Genomic DNA, 7,456 nt, shown 5'->3' on the forward strand with positions numbered 1-7,456 from the left:
TCAGATCTAAAAAAAAAAGATCACTTTTTTATCCCCTAAAAGATAAGCTCGAGGCGCCAAATTATAATCTGAACCCTCACCCGTGGTCCCACAGATTCATAAATTGAATAAAGCATAAAAAATGCTAAAATTATGAAGATTATACCTGAGGGGAAGCTCCAAGATCCAATAAAAAATTAGATCTTGAAAGTGCTCGAACCACACGCTCGAGGGGCCTGAGAGAAATTCCAAAAATGGAAGTTTCGAAGGATTTTTCAGTCAAGGATCAAAAGGAGTACTAGATCTAAGACGAATATCAAGTTTTTAAGGAGATCGGACACTCGAGGGAAGAGAAAAGCAAAAAAGGAGGCAAGAGGGGGGCCGGCCCTAGGTTAAAGAAAAGAAAAGAAAAAAAAGACCCCTATTTATAGGGTGAACCGGTTTTGAACCGAACCGAACCAAACCGGACCGATCTTGAACCAAAACCTAAATTGAAGCTGAACCGAGCGGCGAAAAGACTTCAAATCGAGCGACGGTTCAGTCCATCATTTACTCACTCCTCTCCCATTTGTTCGGAAGAGTCGGAGGATTTTTTGAGCCGATTTACTGCCTTTTTTGGCTCATTTTAAGCCGGTTCAGCTCATTTGGGCACAGAAATCACTCCAATAAGGTATATGAGTATAAACTATTCCCTATTTTTGGTTTGAGAAGTTCCTGGAGAATATGTTTTTATAAATATTCTTAAGGATAACTCAACAACACTACGCCGGACAACGCGTTGCAAATAAAGACTCGACGCCAACAATCGATGTTTAGCTAAAAGATCAGGAATCAACTCCAGGTTTAAAATTCCGACAACGGTCAGACAATAAATGCAGCACCGGAACTCTTACAGATATTCGACAAAGCACCGAATAGCCTAGAAGATTGAAGGAATCAAGAACGGAGATCATTCCAAAGGTCCCGTTACACCGACTAAAGGTGGGGACGATCATATCCAAAGTATTCCAGACTCTTCTATAAAAGAACGAGACTGAAATACTTTGGAGGGGGTATCTGTAGGCATATAAAATTGCTTATAGGTCCATTAGCACAGTTCGGCATAAACCGACGAACCAACGAGGCGACGAGATCGACAAATCGCACGCGAACAACGGAATGAATCCATACACGTTCGGAATCAAGCCAAGTGTTAAAGAATCAACGAGTCATCCAACCGGGAACAGACTCGGACGAATCACGATCGAATCAAGATCAGTTCCGGACTCGAACTCAGAAGTGGATTTACTGCCAAATCAGGAATGGTGGCCGACGTTTCTCTGTTTGCGGGCACTGTCCTGAGAGCCTATAGATAGGCCTAGAGATGTTCATTTTCGGAGGGTCGAACTTTCAAGAGCCGAAACTCTGCCGAATTGAAGATCAAGCTTAGAGTTTTGAAGACTTGAAGACTTGGACATTCAGATCTGAATCTCGGCGAGCATCAACGTCACAAAAGGCAGGTGTTCGAGAGAGAGGAAGAACAGATCTGAGATCTACACGTGATCATACTCCGGATCTAAGCTTGGTCTTAGATCCCGAGATTTGGACGATTGTTTCCTTGGTGAATCAATCCTCCCCGGCTATTATTCCCTTCGTGGAATAATACCCGTATAATCGTGTAGATCCGACCGGATCTAGATCGCGCGGTGGTCCACGGATTAACCCCGGCGTTGGCAAAGAACCCACCAAAGCGAGCGACCGCAAAACAGGAGCTCGCGATTTGTTCACAAAAGGAAAGTTGTAATTTTTCTTATTTTTTCCTTGATTTAGTTGTAACCGGATCTATAAAAGACCGGATCTTTGTAATCCAAAATGACAATTATTTCAATGAAGAAAATAGTTTTCCCCGCGAACACATGGCAGGATAATGCATGATACTTATTGGTTTGCAAATACAGAGACAATATGAAAATAAATGCATGTTCCTCTAGGCACCAAAAACCTTGTTCGTGTATTGCATATACATCCAGATACATAATCCCTCACTAGTGTATGCATAATTCATGGATTAATGGATTTATCATTTCATCATTTGCCGTTGACCTACAACATTGCAAATGCATTGAATGTACATGTCTTGACACATATTCATCAACCTCCATTTTACTGGTCTGATTTGGTGATATCTCATGTTGCTTGTTTTACCCTATGCAAATTAATAAGTGTATATGCTGAATATTTTTGCATAAAGATTTCCAAAAACAACACTTCTGTCTTATAAATTTGCATTAATAAACTTTGATAAAGATAGAAGACACTACAACAAAAGTTGTGAATTATGATACATTATTTGTCTCTACGCGGCATATTTTTGTATCGCACAAATAGCGCATGACACATACCAAAAGTGTGGTTAAAGCATGTGTGGAGAGTATTTTTCTATACATGTGAAAATGTGTGACAAAACTCACAATACATATATATGTCAAGAATTGTGACACATATGTGTCACAAAACTCGTGACACATATATGTATCAAGAATAGTGACACATAGTTGTGTCTAGACCATAAAAATATAAAGAGTATAATCATTCAACATTATAACTTTTCAGAAGGTCACCCATCGTAGGATTACTCTCACCAAAACACACTTAATTATAGAGTTATTTGGCTTATATACTATCATAAACGTTTAATCATCATCATAATTAAAGTTTAAGATTTATTATTTAAGCTCATTAATAGATCATCTCACAACCTATGTTAGAATATTAGCCTTTTTTTAATTTTATTATCACTAGTAGAAAATAATGTATCCTAGACGGAATATTCTAGACGAAATTTTTTTCGTCTAGTTTGCTGTTAAACTAGACGGAAAATTTCCGTCTAGAATATTTCGTCTAGGATAAAATATTCTAGACGGAAATTTCTGTCTAACATGATAAAGTAGACGGTTTATTTAATTTTAATTTTTTTTAAAAATTGGCTAAGTATCCTAGACGGAAATTTCCGTCTAGGATACTTAGTCATTTTTTTAAAAAAAATTAACCCAATAAACCCGCGAATGCCCTTTTTCCCCCCAAAATCGAATACTTCATCCCCAAGTTCCATAATTTCAGGAACCCCCCTACTCCTCCCTCCACCGCCTCCCCATCCTCTCCCTCTCCCTCCTCAACCTCACCCCCTACCTCTCTCTCCCCCTCTACTCCTTCTCCATCCATGGCCTCCACCACCTCTCCCTTCTCCACCTCTCCCGCGTCCTCTTATTAGGAAGTGACGTCATCGTCGAAGGAGGGGAGCGGGATCGTGGGGACCTGTTGCGGGCGTCGGCGGAGTTCCTCGAGGAGGGGACGACGGTGGTCGTCAAGAGGCTGAAGGACGTGGCGGCGAGCAAGAGGGAGTTCGAGGAGCAGATGGAGGACATTAGCAGGATCGAGCACCGGAACCTGCTGCCGCTGAGGGCTTACTGCTACTCCAAGGACGAGAAGCTGCTGGTCTTCGATTACCTCGCCGCAGGGAGCTTGTCGGCCACGCTTCACGGTGAGTGGCACTTTGGTAATTTCTGTTTGACGCCACAGGTAGGCTTGATTTTTAAACAGATTGCTCCCTGTGTCTGTCTGCAGGTGATGATGTTGAATGATAGGATTGGGAGTGTATCAAGGCTTCAATCACAATTATCAAAGGCTGAAGACTATTTGCTGAAGCTTGCGCCTGTTACCCCCTTCTCGGAATTTGCTTATGCGTAAGAACCCTTGCTTTTCATGAATGCTTTGGATATAATTGCCAGGAATCTTCACTAATTGATACATTTCGGACTTTCATTAACCTTGCCTTATTTGAGCATTTTTTTAGCCTTCTCTATTTTATCTCAAATGGCGATGAATTTGCTTATCTTGTGGGTCATGATCAATTGAATTCCATCTAACAAACTTTGTCAGGCTCTAACTCTGCCTGTTCTCTCTTATAGCATTGATGATGTTTAAGTGGAAGCTTCCCCTTGGTTGAATTAATTTGGGTTGTCAACTTGCAGGAGAATTGCTTGCAAACTGACTTCCTAGGCTTCAATGAAAGTATCATTATTATATTAGACTTTGCCCAGCACTGAGCATGTTCCTGAATTTTGACAACTCTGGGGTTTTCATTGGCAATGACTTTGCCCAGCATTTGTTTTCACTGTGAATAATGAGTGATCTGCAAACTTTGTGATTAACTCTCCTTTTGCTAGACCTAACTGTAACACATTTCAAGATCACTTAGGAAGTATGGAGATCAATTTGGATTACATTCTATAGCACCCTACCTTTCCACATTTCAAGATCACTTAGGAAGTATGGAGATCAATTTGGATTACATTCTATAGCACCCTACCTTTCCATTGTTAGATAAGTTATGAATTGCAAGACGGATCAATTTGGATTACATTCTATAGCACCCTACCTTTCCATTGTTAGATAAGTTATGAATTGCAAGACGATGATATCACACAGGAAAAGAGTTTTGAGCCAAGTCATTTCTTGAATTTCTTTCATGAACATTTCTGATGTAAATAAGTATTGAAAAACATCATGATGTATTTAGATCAAAATTATTATTGTGCTTAATTGAAGACATTGCTTCTGTTAAGAAAGATTAGTATTTTTTATTTAACTGCGTCGTCTTTTAGAATCTTTCATACCTGGAAGCATTTCTATCTTATTTGTGATATTTTACTTATTTTATAATTTGTTGAACTGTAACTATAAATTAATCTTGATGGATTATTCTCTTTATGTGCCTATGCAGGAGGTAGCTCATGAGCTCGCTCATAGCTAGACGGGAAACCTTATTACAAAAAAGACTAATGAACATTTCTGGCTCAATGAGGTACATATATTTATTTTATTTATAAGTTGCTTCATTGTATTTACAAAAAAGCAACCTTTTACAATCCTATTACTCTAATGTACCCTACGAAGAAATTTTGTTCACAAGCATGTAAGTTTATGAGTTAAAATCTTGCAAGGGGCTGTGCAAAATTGTTCTCAAAAAGTTATTCAATTCAATACATTATATTATTTCATATAGTCCATATATCTATTCTTCAGATGAATAAATTAAGAAATTATGCCTCCTGGTACGTGATTTTGAAATTACAGGGTTTCACGACATATGCAGAGAGGAGAATTGTCGAGGCAGTGCAAGGAAAGGAACGAGCGGCTCTAAATATTAGGATTGGATGGAGGGGTTTGAATGACGAGATGGAGAGGTTTTAAGGATAATATAGAGTTCACAAAGCTGAAGCAGAATCAGCAGGGAGTGGATCTTGATGATGTTTATTCTCAAGTGCCATATGAGAAAGGGTTTCAATAGACACAGACACATTTCTTGAGTTTTTGGTGGAAAATGTTCCTGGAATAGAGAATCAGATTAATCTTAAGCTGTGGGTCGAAGGTACAGGAATCCCTCCTGATGCAGTTTATGTAAAAGTTTGTAAACAATTTATGTATCTCTCTAGTATTTTGGTGAATGTATTATTTGAATATAATTGGATTTGATATTGGAATATAATTAGATTGTGTTGGATATGAATATAATTTGTTATTGTTCAATATTGTGTACATGCACTCAAAGTAGATTCTACAAAAAAAAAACTACTGTAGCATAATATCCTAGACGGAAATTCCGTCTAGGATGCTCAAATTCCATCTAGAATGATTATTTTTTAAAAAAATTAAAAAACATCCTAGACGGAAATTTTTTCGTCTAGGATGTAGTATTCTAGAAGGAAATTCCATCAGGATAATCCGTCTAGGATGTATTTTAGACGGTTTTGAATTCCGTCTAGAATAATCCGTCTAGGATGTATTCTAGACGGAATTTCCGTCTGGAATACTACATCCTAAACGGAAACTTCCTGAACGCGTATTCTAGACGGAATTCCGTCTAGGATACTCATCCTAGACGGAATTCTGATTTTTCTAGATGGAATTTTCCATCTAGAATGCCTCATTTTTTACTTGTGTATCTGATGACACACATATGTGTTGTGATTTGCTACACTTTTTATTTGTGCCACTATCGTTTAACTCTTTGCAAATAAAATGATACTTTTATATGTGTCATAAAATAAGTGTGGATACGTATAACTTTTGTTGTAGTGTAATTCAGAATTCTACCAACATTATATGACCATTACCATTTTTATTAATTTTGCTTCAACTAAGGATGCATCCTACCATTGTAGAGATATTCATGCATTAACTTCAGTGGTAACTTAATGTTCCTTGTTTAACAGACTTATTCTAATGGTTAACCAACTCTCATGATACTGGTCCCACTATTGGTACCATTCCTTAAATTCCATAAATTTATGAATCTTGTAACATTTGATCCATTCTCTCGTTTGAGCAAGATAAGACGTAAATCAGACAGATAAATCAGACTGATCTTTTTATCAATTTTTGTTAGTCTCGAGTGTGTAGACCAAACCTGGAATCAAATCAATGAAGAGAACAGGAAAAATGCAGGTCGGTCGATCGACGGATGAGGTCTGGTCGATCGTAATGACTGCAGGAAATTAAGCAGAAAACTGCTCTCTGGCCGATCGATCGCGAGGACTATGCCAGTCGATCGAAAAGGTGCACAAGCAGATCCTGTAAAGATGACGCTCTGGCTGATCGACCGACACACATGGTTCGATCGACCGGATGTGGTTTTTCAGTTTCCTATTTTATTCAGGATTCTGTTTTGGGCTGGGATACTATATATACCTAATACGTTTTAGGGTTATAAGAACACATGAAAAAGAGGGTTTTAAGAGGATTCGAGAGATCTCAAAGAGATAAAAACCTATTTGTGGGCATTATAATCTTCTTCAATTAATCAAAGAATTGTGTGGTGTGGCTCCCGAGGACGTAGGCACGTTGCCGAACCTCGTTACATCTGGTGTGTTTTTTCTTGTTTACTTTTCTGCAAGTTTTATCTTTTATTTGTGGTGATTTTTCCTACTTTCCTACTCTTAAACACAAGGTTCGGAAGGGCATGGATTCGATTTGATTGTTTTGAATCCCTAACAACCAGTATCAAAGCTTCGTTCAGAAGGTTTGTGTGAGAGCGATGGCAGAGGAAAGCAAATCTAAGATCGAGAAGTTTGAGGGCTCAGACTTTACCTACTAGAATTCGCAGATGGAGGACTATCTGTACCAGAAGGATTTGTACCGTCCGTTGACGGGCAAAGCTAAAAGAAAGAAGAAAGAGGAATCAGACGAGGAGTAGGAGATACGGGATAGGAAGGCTCTAGGAAAAATCCGATTGTCGCTCGCCAAGATAGTTGCACATAATATATTGAAGGAGAAGATGACGGTGGGGCTTATGAAAGTGCTCGCGAAGATGTACTAGCAACCGTTAGCCACAAACAAGGTGCATCTCGTCAAAACACTCTTCAACCTCAAGATGGCAGAAGGATGTTCCTTCACGATGCACCTCAGCGAGTTCAACATGATTGTTGATCAACTTATC

At 38.7% G+C, this 7,456-nt stretch overlaps 1 long non-coding RNA gene across 1 annotated transcript; it reads left to right on the forward strand.

Annotated features, from left to right (window-relative positions):
- LOC109843080 lies at positions 3,536-5,488 on the forward strand. Its single transcript, XR_002247500.1, has 3 exons — positions 3,536-3,701; positions 4,742-4,822; positions 5,095-5,488. It is a non-coding gene; the product is annotated as an uncharacterized LOC109843080 (long non-coding RNA).

This window comes from Asparagus officinalis, chromosome 5 (genome assembly GCF_001876935.1).
Source record: "Asparagus officinalis chromosome 5, Aspof.V1, whole genome shotgun sequence".
Classification (NCBI taxonomy): Eukaryota; Viridiplantae; Streptophyta; class Magnoliopsida; order Asparagales; family Asparagaceae; genus Asparagus; species Asparagus officinalis.